The 18675-nt window shown below is 38.3% G+C and overlaps 1 protein-coding gene and 1 pseudogene across 7 annotated transcripts in view; one reads left to right on the plus strand and one right to left on the minus strand.

Moving 5' to 3' along the window:
* Positions 1-18675, plus strand: part of NBEA (neurobeachin) — an 892011-nt gene that overhangs the window by 451379 nt on the left and 421957 nt on the right. The window lies entirely within an intron of this gene.
* Positions 16862-17181, minus strand: LOC126058364 (60S ribosomal protein L36a-like; annotated as a pseudogene).

The raw sequence follows: 18675 nt of genomic DNA on the forward strand, positions 1-18675 counted from the left end.
TGCTCTGCGGGTTTTGTTCTTTTTTTTGTCTTTTCCTAACCCATTCTCCTGACCTGAGAGAAGCAGCTACAAAAAACCAGGGACCAAAAATCCTTTCCTGACTTCCCAAAATTGGACTAAAAATACAGAACCAGCTCCAGCCAAGCATATGAGATCCACAGTCTTGGGCTTTCATCCCTACAGGGAATAAGGTGGCTATTATAATGCAAAGGCAATTCTGATAGTGATCTGACTGTAACCGTTTTAGCGGATTACTGGAAAGACAAGTTTCCCGGGTCTGGTATCTCTACCTATTAAACACAGCCCTCACTGACCCACAACAGGGAACTGAGGGCTGAAGCTCCACCCAAACCACCTAGCCTCCTGCCATAAGGGTCTGAGGATAGCGACATCTACCAATCTATAGAGGTACATGCACTGGGTGCCTAAGGTACAGCTGCAGAGCCCACCCACCAAAGTGCTTTAGGAATAGAGACACACCTACCTCACTGGCAATTGGGGGAAGTCTGTCAGCATCCTGCCCCTCCTGGAGTGTGACCCCCTGCTGCTACTAGAATCTGGTGCACACAGCTATCACCACTACTCCTCTAAGTGAATAGGTGACAGGCTACACCACACACCTGGTGACCCAAAATCAGATTCTACTCAAGAATAGTAAATGGACTCTTAGGCTTATATATCTGGTAACAGTCCAAACCACCTAGTAACAGGACATGAGTGATTCCAAGGCTTCAATGATCAAGACGGCGCAATCTAGTAGCCCATCTACGTGTATTGAAAGAAAACAAAACAAGATAAGACTCAGTGAGCAAATAAAAAATAAATCATTACCATATCTTATAGATGGCTCGGAGACATGAGTCGATATCAAACCATATAAAGAAGCAGACCACGATTGCTTCCACAACTCCCCAAATTAAAGAATCAAATTTTTTCCCAAATGAATATACCATCCGGGAATTACCAGATGCAGAATATAAAAAACTAATTTACAGAATGCTTCAAGACATCAGGGATGACCTCATAAATGAAATAAGGCAATCTACAGAAAAAGCCAAGGAACACACTGATAAAGCTCTTGAAGAAATCAAAAAGATTATTCAAGAACTTAGTTGAAAAATTAATAAGCTGCAAGAATCCATAGAGAGACAGCATTCAGAAATCCAAAAGATTAACAGTAAAATTACAGAATTAGACAACTCAATAGGAAGTCAGAGGAGCAGAATCGAGCAATTAGAATGCAGAGGGGGGAGGTGGAGGATAAGGCAATTGACACCAATATAGTTGAAAAAAATCAGATAAAAGAATTTCAAAAAATGAAGAAACCCTAAGAATCATGTGGGACTCTATCAAGAAGGAATAACTTGTGTCTGATTGGAGTTCCAGAACAAGGAGGGATAACAGAAAATACAGAGAGAATAGTTGAAGATCTGTTGGCAGAAAACATCCCTGACATCGTGAAAGGTGAAAGGATATCTATCAAAGATGCTCATCAAACCCCATATAAGACTGATCCAAAAAGAAGATCACCAAGACATATTATCATTAAACTTGCCAAAACCAAAGATAAAGAGAAAATTTTAAAAGCAGCCAGGGATAAAAGAAAGGTCTCCTACAAAGGAGGATCAATAAGAATAAGTTCAGACTATTCAGCAGAAACCGTGCAGTCAAGAAGGCAATGGGATGACATATATAGAGCACTGAAGGAGAAAAACTGCCAGCCAAGGATCATATATCCAGCAAAACTCTCTCTCAAATATGAAGGTGAAATTAAAACATTTACAGATGAACACAAGCTTAGAGAATTTGCAAAAACCAAACCAAAGCTACAAGAAATACTAAAGGAAATTGTTTAGTCAGAAAATCAATAATATCAGATACCAACACAACACAAGGCCACAGAACAGAACATCCTGATATCAACTCAAATAGGGAAATCACAAAGACAAATTAAGACTAATTTTAAAAAGAAAAAAATGCTCAAAACAGGTAATCATTGAACTCATTATGTAAAAGGTCACAATAATCAAAAAGAGGGACTAAATACAGGAGGCATAGAACTGCCATATGGAGAGGAAAACAAGGTGATATAGGGCGATAAAAGTTAGGTTTTTACTTAGAAAAATAGGGGTAAATATTAAGGTAACCACAAAGAAGTCTAACAATTCCTAACTCAAAATAAAGAAAAACATAATGACTCAGCAAACATAAATTCAACTACTATGAAAATGAGGAACACACAATTTACAAAGAAAAACCTCTCAGCACAAAAAAGTAAGTGGAAAAATGCAATTGTCAACAACACACAAAAGAAGGCATCAAAATGACAGCACTAAACACATAGTTATCTATAATGATGCTGAATGTAAATGGACTAACTGCACCAATAAAGAGACAGAGAGTCTCAGACTGGATAAAGAAACATGATCCGTCTATATGCTGCCTACAAGAGATGCACCTTAGACTTAGAGACACAAACAAACTAAAACTCAAAGGATGGAAAAAAATAAGCAAACAACAATCAAAAAAGAGGAGTAGCAATATTAATTTCTGACAAAATAGACTTTAAAGTTAAATCCACCACAAAGGATAAAGGACACTACATTATGATTAAAGGGACAATTGACCAGGAAGATATAACCATATTAAATATTTATGCACCCAATGACAGGGCTGCAAGATACATAAAACAAACTTTAACAGAACTGAAAAGTGAGATAGACACCTCCACAATTATAGTAGGAGACTTCAACACAACACTTTCGGAGAAGGATAGGACTTCCAGGAAGAAGCTCAATAGAGACATGGAAGACCTAATTGCTACAATCAACCAACTTGACCTCATAGACTTTTACAGAACACTCCACCCAACAGCTGCAAAATAACTTTTTTTTTCTAGTGCACATGGAACATTCTCTAGAATAGATCACATATTAGGTCATAAAATAAACCTTTGCAGAATCCAAAACATCGAAATATTACAAAGCATCTTCTCAGACCACAAGGCAATAAAAGTGGAAATCAATAACAGAAAAATCAGGGAAAAGAAATCAAATACTTGGAAACTGAACAATACCCTGCTGAAAAAAAGACTGGGTTATAGAAGACATTAAGGGTGGAATAAAGAAATTCATAGAATGCAATGAGAATGAAAACACTTCCTATCAAAACCTCTGGGACACAGCAAAAGCAGTGCTCAGAGGCCAATTTATATCAATAAATGCACACATATACAAAGAAGAAAGAGCCAAAATCAGAGAACTGTCCCTATAACTTGAACAAATAGAAAGCAAGCAACAAAAGAATCCATCAGGCACCAGAAGAAAACAAATAATAAAAATTAGAACTGAACTAAATGAATTAGAGAACAGAAAAACAATTGAAAGAATTAACAAAGCCAAAAGCTGGTTCTTTGAAAAAATTAACAAAATTGATAAACCATTGGCCAGACCGACTAAAGAAATACAGGAAAGGAAACAAATAACCTGGATAAGAAACAAGATGGGCCATATCACAACAGACCCAACTGAAATTAAAAGAATCATATCAGATGATTACGAAAAATTGTACTCTAACTAATTTGCAAACCTAGAAGAAATGGATGAATTCCTAGAAAAACACTACCTACATAAACTAACACAATCAGAAGCAGAACAACTAAATAGACCCATAACAAAAAAAGAGATTGAAAAGGTAATCAAAAAACTCCGAACAAAAAAAAAGCCCTGGCCCGGATGGCTTCACTGCAGAGTTCTACCAAACTTTCAGAGAGGAGTTAACACCACTAATACTAAAGGTATTTCAAAGCATAGAAAATGATGGAATACTACCAAAGTCAGTCTATGAAACCACCATATCCCTGATACCAAAACCAGGTAAAGACACCACAAAAAAAGAAAATTACAGACCTATATCCTTCATGAACATAGATGCAAAACTCCTCAACAAAATTCTAGCCAATAGAATTCAACAACATATCAAAAAAATAATCCACCACAACCAAGTGGGATTTATACCAGGTATGCAAGGTTGGTTTAATATTAGAAAAACCATTAATGTAATCCACCATACAAATAAAGCAAAAGACAAAAACCACATGATCTTATCAATTGATGCAGAAAAGGCATTTGACAAAGTCCAACACCCATTCATGATAAAAACTCTCAGCAAAATAGGAATTGAAGGAAAATTCCTCAACATAATAAAGGGCATCTGTACAAAGCCAACAGCCAACATCATTCTAAATGGAGAGAGCCTGAAAGCATTTCCCTTGGAATGGGAACCAGACAAGGATGCCCTTTATCACGGCTCTTATTCAACATTGTGTTAGAGGTCCTAGCCAGAGCAATTAGGCTAGACAAAGAAATAAAGGGCATTCGGATTGGCAAGGAAGAAGTAAAATTATCTCTATTTGCAGATGACATGATCTTATACACAGAAAACCCTAAGGAATCCTCCAGAAAACTACTGAAACTAATAGAAGAGTTCGGCAGAGTCTCAGGTTATAAGATAAACATCCAAAAATCACTTGGATTCCTCTACATCAACAAAAAGAACATCAAAGAGGAAATCACCAAATCAATACCATTCACAGTAGCCCCCAAGAAGATAAAATACTTAGGAATAAATCTTACCAAAGATGTAAAAGACCTATACAAAGAAAACTACAAAGTACTAGTGCAAGAAACTAAAAGGGACCTACATAAGTGGAAAAACATACCTTGCTCATGGATAGGAAGACTTAACATAGTAAAAATGTCTGTTCTACCAAAAGCCATCTATACATACAATGCACTTCCAATCCAAATTCCAATGACATTTTTTAATGTGATGGAGAAACAAATCACCAACTTCATATGGAAGGGAAAGAAGTCCCGGATAAGTAAAGGCATCAAAGAAAAAGAAGAAGAAAGTGGGAAGCCTCACTCTGCCTGATTTTAGAACATATTATACAGCCACAATAGTCAAAACAGCCTGGTACTGGTACAAAAACAGGCACATAGACCAGTGGAACAGAACTGAGAACGCAGATATAAATCCATCCACATATGAGCAGCTGATATTTGACAAAGACCCACTGTCAGTTAACTGGGGAAAAGATAGTCTTTTTAACAAATGGTGCTGGCATAACTGGATATGCATTTGCAAAAAAAATGAAACAGGACCCATACCTCACACCATACCGCACAAAAACTAACTCCAAGTGGATCAAAGACCTAAACATAAAGACTAAAACAATAAAGATCATGGAAGAAAAAATAGGGACAACGTTAGGAGACCTAATACAAGGCGTAAACGGAATACAAAACATTACTAAAAATGATGACGAGAAACCAGATAACTGGGAGCTCCTAAAAATCAAACCCCTATGCTCATCTAAAGACTTCACCAAAAGAGTAAAAAGACCACCTACAGATTGGGAAAGCATTTTCAGCTATGACATCTCAGACCAGCGCCTGATCTCTAAAATCTAAATGATTCTGTTAAAACTGAACCACAAAAAGACAAATAACCCAATCAAAAAGTGGGCAAAGGATATGAACAAGCACTTCACTAAAGAAGATATTCAGGCAGCTAACAGACACATGAGAAAATGCTCTCGATTATTAGCCATTAGAGAAATGCAAATTAAAACTACAATGAGATTCCATCTCACTCCATCAAGGCTGTCATTAATCCAAAAAACACAAAATAATAAATGTTGCAGAGGCTGCAGAGAGATTGGAACTCTTATACCCTGCTGGTGGGAATGTCAAATGGTACAACCACTTTGGAAATCTATCTGGTGTTTTCTTAAAAAGTTAGAAATAGAACTACCATACAACCCAGAAATCCCACTCCTTGGAATATACCCTAGAGAAATAAGAGCCTTTACACGAACAGATATATGCACACCCATGTTTATTGCAGCACTGTTTACAATAGCAAAAAGCTGGAAGCAACCAAGGTGTCCATCAACGGATGAATGGTTAAATGAATTATGGTATAGTCACACAATGGAATACTACGCTTCGATAAGGAACAGTGACGAATCTGTGAAACGTTTCATAACATGGAGGAACCTGGAAGGCATTATGCTGAGTGAAATTAGTCAGATGCAAAAGGACAAATATTCTATAAGTCCACTATTTTAAGATCTTGAGAAATAGTATAAACTGAGAAGAACACATACTTTTGTGGTTATGGGTGGGAGGGAGGGTGGGAGAGGGTTATTTACTGATTAGTTAGTAGATAAGAACTACTTTTGATGAAGGGAAGGACAATACTCAATACAGGGAAGATCAGCTTAACTGGTCTGGACCAAAAGCAAAGAGTTTCCGGGATAAACTGAATGCTTCAAATGTCAGCGGAGCAAGGGCGGGGGTTTGGGGACTATGGCTTAAGGGGACTTGTAAGTCAATTGGCAAAATAAATTCTATTATGAAAACTTTCTGCATCCTACTTTGAAGTGTGGCATCTGGGGTCTTAAATGCTAACAAGCGGCCATCTAAGATGCATCAATTGGTCTCAACCCACCTGAAGCAAAGGAGAATGAAGAACACCAAGGTCAAACGATAATTATGAGTCCAAGAGACAGAAAGGGCCACATGAACTAGAGACTTACATCATCCCGAGACCAGAAGAACTAGATGGTGCCCGGGCACAACCAATGACTGCCCTGACAGGGAGCACAACAGAGAACCCCTGAGGGAGCAGGAGAACAGTGGGATGCAGACCCCAGATTCTCATAAAAAGACCAGACTTAATGGTCTGACTGAGACTAGAAGAATCCCGGCAGTCATGGTCCCCAAACCTTCTGTTGTCCCAGGACAGGAACCATTCCCAAAGACAACTCACCAGACATGGAAGGAACTGGACAGTGGGTTGGAGAGAGATGCTGATCAAGAGTGAGCTAATTGTATCAGGTGGACACTTGAGACTGTGTTGGCATCTCCTGTCTGGAGGAGAGATGGGAGGGTAGAGAGGGTTAGAAACTGGCAAAATTGTCATGAAAGGAGAGACTGGAAGGAGGGAGGGGGCTGACTCATTAGGGGGAGATTAAATGGGAGTTTGTAGTAAGGTGTATATAAGCTTATATGTGACAGACTGACTTGATTTGTAAACTTTCACTTAAAGCACAATAAAAATTATTTTAAAAAGGGGGAAGCAACAGCAACATGAGAAAAAAAATTTCAAGATGACTGGACTCTCTCAGGACATTGCAGTGTTCTATCTCACTGTATACAAAGAAAGGGGAATGAGAAATGTGTGTGGCGCTGACGTAGATGAGGAGAAACTGCTGCTGCCTTTGGGGGTAAAAAAAATTGTGTCCTGGGTCTGAGATTTCTCCTAGATCATCTATACCATATAGTGATTGTGAAGAGAACATAGGGATTTCATTGTCATCCTTCTGGAACCTATTTGTCTTCAAAGTGTTTAGTTTCAAAGGGTCCTTAGCATGAGATCCAGTTCCCTGGAAAAGTTCTTCATCTTGAGGAAATTTTATGCATCCATGTATAATAGCTAAAAATTGTGACACAACTGTCTGAAGACTTGGCAGCTCTCCACAGGCATTCCATCCCAAAGTTACATGCGTTTCGCCAGGAAGATAAAAATTTGATACCTACGGGTAATTCACACCTTTTCATTGCAATGCTGCTTAGGGTTTCTCACTTTATCTTCAGTGGTGGACTAAGTGAGTGTATGTGTGTGTATATGGCAGAAGACTTTCTGCAATGACTTGTAAGATAAGATTTTGAAATGTATCTTTCCCTTCACTGTTGAGAAATCGCTCTATGTCTGTGTGTCAGAAAAAACTGTTAGAGTGCTACAACATAAATTAAAATTTCCTGTTCCCTGCTCAGCTATAGGGTCTTTATGAGTTGGAATCAACTCGATGGCAGTGGTTTTTGTTTGGTTTTTTTGCTCAGCTATGTCCCGTTTCTTCTCTCTCAACCACAAGAAGTACTTCCTTCTCTGTGCATCTCCTTTTCTTATTACTTTGCTGTGTGTGTTTCACCTTTTGATGCCTTAGTCCTCTGAAACTTCTGCAGGCAATTACACAGTGATGGGCATTTAAGGAAGAAATACTTTTCAAAACTAAGAAAAATGTGCCTCAGTGTTAAATAATATAATCATTGTCTAACCTAATTTGTTATTCACATTTTTATACATTATACGTTAGTTAACTCTTTCAGTCTTAAAAAACACTATTCATGGGAGTGAAATGCCATTTCAGAACTGATAAGAACCTTAGGGATACCCTTGTTTTAGAGATGTGGATACTTTATTATTTAGGATGTAAATTGTGATATAATTATGATGTCAAAAAATGCTGTGTTACAAATGAGCATAAGGAAATTTAAATAACTGAACAATTTGGAGGAATATATGCACATCACTTCTTTACAACTAAATTCCTCTAGGCTGGCAAGACAGGACCCGGATTGTTTCAGAAACTCTTGTTGATTCATCAGCCCCACTTCTCCTAGCTAGTTCTTTATCCTTTTCTACCATCTATTCTTTCCGTCATCACATTGCTGCCAACTTTTTCCTTAAAGCATATTAGGCTTTTCCGTAAACATCCTCAGTGATTGCCAATTCTCCACACCCTTCTAAAAGTAAGGTAATATTGAAAAAGGCACAGATTACTTTATTTTCACATTACTTTACTTTTGGAAGAAGAGGGGCATAGAAGAGAAGTTGATTACTACAGGCATGTTTTACAGTGGGGCCATCTTCTATGACGTTCTGTTTTACAGCATAACTATCTTGTATGATGTTCTAATTTTTTTTTTTCAATAAAAAATTAGTGTCGAAACCTGTAATCCTTAGAACTGTCAAGGTCATCAAAAACAAAGTTTGAGAAAGTACTCAAACAAAGAGAAGCCTATGGAGACATGGCCATCAAGTGTGATATAGGGGACCCTGAAACAGAAAAAGTACATTACAATAAAACTGAGGAAATCTGAAAAAAATGGGGCTTTAATTAATAATACCATTGAGATTGGTTTACTAATTGTAACAAATATACCATACCGTACCAGAAGATGTTAGTAATAGGGGAAACCGCATGTGTAGGATATACCAGAACTTCCTGTGCTATCTTCACAATAATTCTGTCAATCTAAGACTATTCTAAATAAAGCTTATTGTTAAAAATAATAAAATATTTGCTGTAACAGCTTATAACAACAAAAGCAACAACAACTACAAGAAAATAGTAGACCCCCTACTTCACCCCTTTGACCCTCTCTGCTGAGGGAAACGCTTTCAGCTCTTTTAGCTGTTTCCTCTGTTGCAGTTAGGTGCCGTCAGGTGGGTTCCAACTCACAGTGACCCTATGTCCAACAGAAGGAAACGCTGCCCAGTCCTGCACCATCCTCTTAATTATTGTTACTTTTGAGTCCGTTGTTGCAGATAATGTGTCAGTTCATCTCACTGAGAGTCGTCCTCTTTTCCGCTGCCCCTCTACTTTATCAAGCATGATGTCCTTCTCCAGGGACTGGTCCCTCCTGATTCCTCTGTTACTAATGTATATTTTCTAAATAGTATTATTGCTGAAGGAATGTTCTTGATTTCTCACTCTTATGCATTATCATCTTTACTATAGCACCCCACTCTTGCACCGCTACGAACAACCTCTATTTGAAAGGGGGAAATATCTCTACTGTTGTCCGTATTTTCACACTATAGTTATATCAGTATTTTGGATTATATCAGTATTCCTTGTAATATCAGACATAGCTGAACTATGCACCATTTTCTTTCATAAACCACTGTTTTCTCCTGGAATTTACAATGGTGTCTTTGCTATTTGTTTTTTGACTAATTTTCTATATGTCTATCAGTATTTTTCCCCAGAGCTTTCCAAGAGAGATAAAAACCTACTCTCTGTATAGAGTGTATTAGGTGCTCTCTCAGCCTGCATCTTAACTGTTGTCTTAGTGTTTCCATTCACCATTCTTTGGAGAATTTTCTTTGCCTCTCTCGTGTCAGATGCCCTGTTTCCTAGATGTCATATCTCCCTCTTTTTTTATTTCCTCTCTGTGATGATGTTTAAAGTTTTTCACATGTGTGTAGTTTTTCTTGCCTTTGAACACATGGTGGGCTTGCACTTCCCTGCTGCAGGGGGTTGAGGCTTGGCCACGCAGTCTTTGGCCAGTGAGGTGTAAGCAGAGCTGACACATGTCCTTCTGGGCAGAAGCTGCAAGAATTGGTGATGCATCAGCCAGGGTGAGGTTGATGATGATACAGGGCAGAACACAGGGACAACTGGCAATGGACATGGAGCTTATACAAGGAATAAACCTTTGATTTTAAGCCCCTGAGATTTGGGGGCTGTTACGGCCTTGTCTCTCCTGATTGATGTAATCCCTCGATTTGGCAAATCACACCATTGAAAGGTTCTTGAAAGAGTGAATGAGACGTTAACTTTTTATGCATGTCTGTCTTAGTTATCTAGTGCTCTATCTAGTGTGCTACAACAGAAACACCACAAGTGGATCACTGTAACAAACGGAAACTTATTCTCTCACAGTCTAGAAGGCTAGGAGTCTGAATTCAGGACGACAGCTCCAGGGAAGGCTTTCTCTCTCTGTTAGCTCTGGGAGAAGGTCTTTGTCATCAATCTTCCCCTGGTCGAGGAGCTTCTCAGCACAGGGACCCTGGGTCCAAAGGATGCAGTAACTCCTGGTGTGACTTTCTTGGTGGCAGGAGGTCCCTCTCCCCTCTGGTCACTTCTCCCCTTTATATCTCAAAAGATATTGACTCAAGATAAAACCTAATTCTGTAGATTAAGTCCTGCCTCATTGACATAACTGCCTCTAATTCTGCCTCATTAACATCATAGAGGTTAGGATTTATAACACATAGGATAATCACATCAGATCACAAAATGGTGGACAGTCACACAGTACTGGGGATCATGGCCTAAGGTGACACATATTTTGGGGGGACACAATTCGGTCCATGACAGTGTCTGAAAATGTGATTATTCTGTCCTCATGTTTGATAGTCTGACTGGATATTGTGTACTGAGTATTATGGCCCTCATAATTTTGGAGGCATGTTTTTCTTGTCTTCTGTCTTCCAGTGTTGCTATTGAGAAATCCAGTGTCATCCTGTTTCCCGATTCTTTGTATGAACTTTTTCTTTTTTTCTTTCGGTTAGCCTTTTCCTTAACATCAGTTGTCTTGGTTTCTTGGTGCTACTGTAACTGAAATACCACAAGTGGGTGCCATTAACAAACAAAAATTTATTTTCTAACACTTGAGGAGGCTCGATGTCCAAATTCAGGGCTCTGGCTCCAGGAGAAGGCTCTCTCTCTGTCAGCTCTGGAGGAAGTTCCTAGTCTCCCTTCAGCTTCTCTCCCTTGATTCCTTGGGCATCTCCATGTGAAATCTGTCTTCCCATCTGTGCTTGCTTCCTTCTATGCCTAAACTGGACTTTTACATCTCAAAAGTGATTGGTTATGCTGCTGTGACCTCATTAGCGTAACAAAAACTCTATTCCCAAATGGGATTATATCCACAGATAGTATTCCAACACATTTTTGGGGACATAATTTAATCATTAACGCCAGTGCTCTAACATTTTATGATGGTATGCCTTACTGCAGGTCTTAAGTCATATATTTCATTCCCGGAAAAACCTTTTTTATTTCCTTAATAATTCCCTCCCTTTTATATATCTTATTCACTGTCTCTAAAATTCATATTAAATGGGTTTTTCTCTTTCTGAGAAGATCCTCCAATTTTCTTATCTCTTTTGTTTTCTATATCTTTTTTTTTATCATTTTTTCTGTAGTCTCAGAGATGTCTTCAGCTTTCTCAGTAATTCCAAATTCCACATTAGATTTTTATATAGCATTCTGTACCTTTATTTTTAAAGGCTGCAAAATCTTTGCATATCTCAACTATACAACTACAGATTAATTCTTTGATGTTGTTGTTGTTGTTGTGTCATTGTGTCTCATTTTCCAGGTTCCCTTTTTTATTTTTGGTTTGTGCCTGTCTTTCATGTCAGGTTGCCAGCAAGACTCCACATAATGACTTTGAAAATAGTATTAGTGATTAAAACATCTTATGCTTATTTGTTTTCCAGAGCCAATGCATATAAGTGGCTTATTTGCTTTTGAACAATGCTGTAATATCCTATTTCTGTTCTTAAATATTGGTAGATCTTTTTCTGTTCCTTTTAACTGCTTCTTTTCTCTAATCTTAAAAATTTGAATGCCTCCTGAGATTCAGCCTAGGTCATTTGATCCTCTTTCTGTTTATTCTTCTTTGGAGTCTTTTGCCTAATTTTGTGGCTGAATCACTGTTCCTACGTAAATAATTCCAAATTCCACATTCAGTTTTGAGATTCTGTTGCTACTCTAAATCCAGCAAAGGTAAATGGAAGGTAACATTGTTTATTACTTTCACCAAATGTGCACCCTTCTTCTTCAACATGTTGATATTGATATTGCCATTCTCCCCATCATTCCACTACTACTTGATTCCACTCTTCTATTTTAGGCCTTCAATCCACATTCTCATTCAACCCTGGCATCTCTTTCTTGTAATATCTCTTATTTTCCTTTTCCTTCCTTGAAATACTAGTTTAAGCCCTGAAACTCTCTTCTGGGAAGGCCAGTAAAACAACCTCTTAGTCTTTCATCACATCACACTTTTAAAACAATAATTTTTTCTGCTTCTTTTCTGAACATGTTGTTAGGCGCCATCAAGTCAATTCCGACTCATAACAACCCTATATACAGCAGAATGAAACGCTGCCTGGTCCTGTGTCATCTTCACAATCGTTGCTGTATTTGAGCCCATTCTTGCAGCCACTTGTCAGTCCATCTCATCCAGGGTCTTCCTCTTTTTTGATGACCCTCTACATTACCAAGAATGATGTTCTTCTCCAGGAACAGGTCCCTCCTGATAACCTGTCCAAAGTATGTGCAACAAAGCCTTGCCATCCTTGCTTCCAAGGACAACTCAGGCTATACTTCCTCCAAGACAGATTTTTTTCATTCTTTTTGCAGTCTTTGGTATATTCAATATTCTTACCAACACCATAATTCAAAGGCACCAGTTCTTCTTTGGTCTGCTTTCTCATGCATACGGTGCGATTGAAAGTACCATGACTTATGTCTCGTACCATGGTCCTCAAACTGTCAGGCACAACTTTAGTCCTCTTTGCTTTTCAACACTTTAAAGAGATCTTTTCGTGCAGATTTGCCCAATGCAGCACGTAATTTGATTCCTTGACTGCTATTTCCATGGATATTGATTGTGGATCCAAGTAAAATGAAAGCCTTCACAACTTCAATATTTTATCCATTTATCATGATGCTGCTTATTGGCTCAGTTGAGAGGATTTTTGTTTTCTTTATGTTGAGGCGTAATCCATACTGAAGGCTGTAGTCTTTGATTTTCATCAGTAAATGCTTTAAGTCCTTTTCACTTTTAGCAAACAAGATTGTGAAATGGAACACATAAAGATCAATTTCCTAAACATTAGTGAGCTGAAGTGGATCAGTGATGGCCATTTTGAATCAGAAAATTATATGGTCTACTCTGCCAGAAATGACAAATTGAAGAGGAATGGCATTGCAGTCATCATCAAAAAGAACATTTCAAGATCTATCCTGAAGTACAACGCTGCAGTGATAGTATAATATCCATATACCTACAAGGAAGATCAGTTAATAGGACTATTATTTAAATTTACACACCCATCTCTAATGGTAAAGATGAGAAAATTGAATATTTTTTTACCAATTTCTGCATTCTGAAATTGATTAAACATGCATTCAAGATGCAATAATAATTACTGGTGATTGGAATATGAAAGTTGGAATCGAAGGATCAGTAGTTGGATAATATGGCCTTGGTGATAGAAAAGACACTGTAGATTGCATGATCAGAATTTTGCAAGACCAATAACTTACTCATTGCAAATACCTTTTCCAACAACGTAAATGGCAACTATATATGTGGACCTTACCAGATGGAAAACACAGAAATCAAATTGACTGGAAAACACAGAAGTCGAATCGACTACATCTGTGAAAAGAGAGGATGGAAAACTCAATATCATCAGTCAGAACAAGGTCAGGAGCTGACTGCAGAACAGACCATCAATTGCTCATATTCAAGTTTAGGTTAAAGCTGAAGAAAATCAAAACAAGTCCACAAAAACTAAAATATGTCCTTGATACTACCTGAATTTACGAACCATCTCAAGAATAGATTTGATGCACTGAACACTAATGACTGAAAACCAGACGAGTTGTGGGTTGACATCATACATGAAGAAAGCAAAAAGTCATGAAAAATAGGAAAGAAAGAAAAGACCAAAATGGATGTCAGAAGAGACTCTGAAACTTGCTCTTGAATGTAGAGTAGCTAAAATAAATTGAAGAAATGAGGAAATAAAAGAACTGAAAAGAAGATTTCTAAGGGCAGCCCAAGAAGACAAAGAAAAGTATTAAAATGAAATGTACAAAGACCTGAGATAGAAAACCAACAGGGAGGAACATTATCAGCAATTCTCAATCTGAAAAAAACTGAAGAAAAAATTCAAGCTTCAAGTTGCAATACTGAAAGATTCTATGGGCAAAATATTGAACAATGCAGGAAGCATCAAAAGGTGGAAGGAATACATAAAGTCACTGTACCAAAAAAAAATTGGTCAACACTCAACCATTTCAGGAGGTAGCATATGAACAAAAACTGGTGGTATTGAAGGAAGAAGTCCAAGCTGCACTAAAGTCAATGACAAAAATCAAGGCTCTAGGAGTTGACGGAATAGCAATTGAGATGTTTCAACAAACAGATGCAGCACTGGAGGTGCTCGCTCGTCTATATCAAGAAATTTGGAAGACAGGTACCTGGCCAACTGACTGGAAAATATCCATATTTTGACCATTCCAAAGAAGGTGATCCAGTTGAGTAATATAATTAATATCATGCATGTCATGGATTGAACTGTGTTCCCCCAAGACATCTGTCAGTTTGGCTAGGTCATGATTCCCAGTATTGTATGATTGTCTACTATTTTGTCATCTGATGTGATTTTCCTATGTGTTGTAAATCCTGTCACTATGATCTTAATGAGATGGATTAGCAGCAGTTATATGGATGAGAGCTACAAGATTAGATAGTGTCTTAAGCCAATCTCTTTTGAGATATAAAAGAGAGAACCAGGCAGAGAGACATGGGGACCTCATACCACCAAGAAAGCAGCACTGGAGCAGAGCATATCTTTTGGACCCAGGGTCCCTGCACCTCAGAAGCTGCTTGACCAGGGGAAGATTGATGACAGAGACCTTCCTCCAGAGCCAACAGACAGAGAAAGACTTCCCCTGGAGCTGACACCCTGGATTTGGACTTCTAGCCTCCTAGGCTATGAGAAAATAGAATTCTGTTGAAGCCATCCCTTGTGGTATTTCCATTACAGCAGCACTAAATAACCAAGACAACACACAAGTAAAATTTTGCTGAAGATAATTTCAAAGGCAGTTGCAGCTGTACTTCGAAGAGAATTGGCAGACATTCAAGCTGGATTCAGAAAAGAACTTGATTGAGAGATACCATTGCTGATGTCAGATGGATTGTGCCTGAAAGCAGGGAATACTAAAAAATGTTTGCTTGTGTTTTATTGACTATGCAAAGGTATTCAGCTATGTGGATCATAACAAATTATGGTTGACATTATGAAGAATGTAAATTCCAGGGCACTTAATTGTGCTCATGAGGAACCTGTGCATACAAACAGAACAAGGGGATAGTGCATGGTTTAAAATCAGGAAAGTATAAGTATCCTTTCACCATACTTATTCTGTCTGTATGCTGAGCAAATATTCCGAGAAGCTGTACTATATGAAGAAGAACACAGCATCAGGATTGGTGGATTTCTTAACATAACCTCAAGATTTTATTGTCTTGATAACATTATTTCAGGTGAAGGGAAAGTCAACACACAATACAGGGGAAGTCAGCACACCTGAACTAAACCAAAAGCTAAGAAGTTTCCTGAATACAATCGAACACTTTGAAGGCCAGAGTAGCAGGGGTAGGGGTCTGGGGACCATAGTTTCAGGGCACATCTAGGTCAATTGGCATAACAAAATGCATTAAGAAAACGTTCTGCACCCCACTTTGGTGAGTGGCGCCTGGGGTCTTAAAAGCTAGTGGCCATCTAAGATGCATCAGTTGGTCTCAACCCACCTGGAGCAAAGGAGAATGAGGAACACCAAAGACACAAGGAAAATAAGAACCCAAGAGACAGAAAGGGCCACATAAACCAGAGACTCCGTCAGTCTGAGACCTGAAGAACTAGATGATGCCTGGCTACCACCAATGACTGCCCTGACAGGGAACACAACAGAGAATCCTTGATGGAACAGGAGAAAAGTGGGATGCAGACTTCAAATTCTAGTAAAAAGACCAGACTTAATGGTCTGACTGAGACTAGAGGAACCTCAGGCATGGCCCCCGGACTTTTTGTTAGCTCCAAACTAAAACCTTCTCGAAGCCAACTCTTCAGACAAAAATTAGACTGGACTATAAGACATAAAATGATACTGGTGAGGAGTGTGCTTCTTAGTGCAAGTAGACACATGAGACTATGTGGGCAGCTCATGTCCAGAGGTGAGATGAGAAAGCAGAGGGAGACAGGAGCTGGTGGAATGGACATGGGAAATACAAGGTAGAGAGAAAGTGTGTGTGTTGTCATATTGTAGGGAGAGCAACTAGGGTCACGTAACAACGTGTGTATAAGTTTTTGCAAGAGGAACTAACTTGAGCTGTAAACTTTCACTTAAAGCACAATAAAAAAAGAGAAATAAAAAAGATTTTATTGTCTTGATAATAAAACAAAATGAAACTTAGAACTGGGTCACTTGGCCCTTTCTCTTCTTATCTCCTCCCGGTTCAAAATGCTTGCATCTCTTCATTGCCAGCATTCTCTTAGATCTACAGTCAGGCTCAGTGCATTCAAGCCTCAACGCAATCTTCTTTGTAGTTTCAGCTTTCCTCTGGAAAACTGGCTTAGTCTGCCCACCAAATCCACTCTGCTTCCTGTCGTAACACCTCCTTCCCATGGCATATAGAGAACCTTTGTTCTTCTAGTGTGTGTCACTCTGTGGAGTTGGTGCTTACCACACTTCTTTCAGAAATTCCCACAGCTTTTAGGAACATTCACCATGTTTGTGGGAGCATTATCGGCACGAAAAGCTAAAAAATTAATTTCTTGAATGAAGCCTTTTGCCCCTACACATCCCTTGGCTCCTTTGTCCTTTACCCTGTAATGTACTTAGCTTGGATTCACTTCTACTCTTCTTCTACCACAGGTTGCAGCTTAGCATCTCATGGGCTGAGTCCAGCTCACAGATATTTCTGGTTTTATCTGAAGAGGGTTTTAAAAATATTTGACCCTGTGATCTTTCAAGCATGGTGTAATATGGGATGCATACGTAATGCCTGAAGAAGTACCTTGTGAAATATATTATTGAAAATCATGTTTAGGAAGTTGTAGTGTAAGAATCTATTCTTCAGAGTAAGAGGGTTCCTATTATATAAGAATCTGTTCTTTTCCTTAAGTTAATATGACAATAAATGTCAGATATTGAGAAATGTGGACTTATTCAGGGGTCTTGGTTTTCGATAAATTTAGGATATGCAATGGGAATGTACATAATATCTAAGAAGATGGTAGTGATTTTGTTAAAATGTAGTCAGAGTTCCCTGTAATTGTTTTTAACAGAATGGGTTTCAAAGTTTAAATAAACCAAAAAAAAGTTTGAATAAAACTTTTAAAAAAAGTTCAAATAAACACCATACAATGGAATAGCAGTATTGTCATTTGGATAAATTTTAAAGATTATGATAGCTAGTACCCAATGACTTTGCTGAAAAATTAAATCATATAGCCCTTTATGAGTTTATCGCTGTTCCCAGGCCCCCCATAACCCTTTTCTTTGTTGTTGATGCTCTCTCCTGGGTATATGTGTGTAAATTCATGGTTTGTTCTATGATTCTTTGCACAGTTACTTAGAACAGAGGGTATCTACACATCCAAATACCAACTTTCCGGGATGCATTCTTCCCAGCAGGTGTGCAAAGCCTTAAAAGGGGATGAGATCAGGACTTCAGTGAGGCATTCACATGGAGACTGTGTTTTTTGTGAAGGTGAATTTGTGGGCAGGGCAGTGACCACCTGTGTGAGTCCAGCACTTAGCTCAGCACTTTATCTCTTAGGAAGGTCATTGCAGCGATCTCCAGACGAGTGACGTGAGTGGCCAAAGGAGATTTTAAAGATGTGTCAGGAGAGTGTTTATTTATAGAACTATTGAAAGGGATATCATTTTCAATCCAAAAAACTGCTATTTACCAGCTACGCTAAAAAACCGAAGAGTTAAAATCACTAGAATAAGCCAACAAGAAAAAAATAAGGTTAAAGCGTGTTCGGAATGTGGCACAGGAGACGTACAACATAAGCAGTGTGTGTTCCTTTTCTGCATCACCACATTACAGTCACTCATGTCCATCGCGGTGACACTGCACAGCTGCCAGACTCACGAAACACGTTCTAATCCAAAGAAGAAACAAAGTTCTGTTACCTTGGGATGTAATCTCAATAGTATTTTTTTTTCTTTTTACAAATTTAAAAACAATTTATGTGTAACATTTCTTCTATGTA

Source organism: Elephas maximus, chromosome 14 (assembly GCF_024166365.1).
Source record: "Elephas maximus indicus isolate mEleMax1 chromosome 14, mEleMax1 primary haplotype, whole genome shotgun sequence".
In the NCBI taxonomy this organism is placed as follows: Eukaryota; Metazoa; Chordata; class Mammalia; order Proboscidea; family Elephantidae; genus Elephas; species Elephas maximus.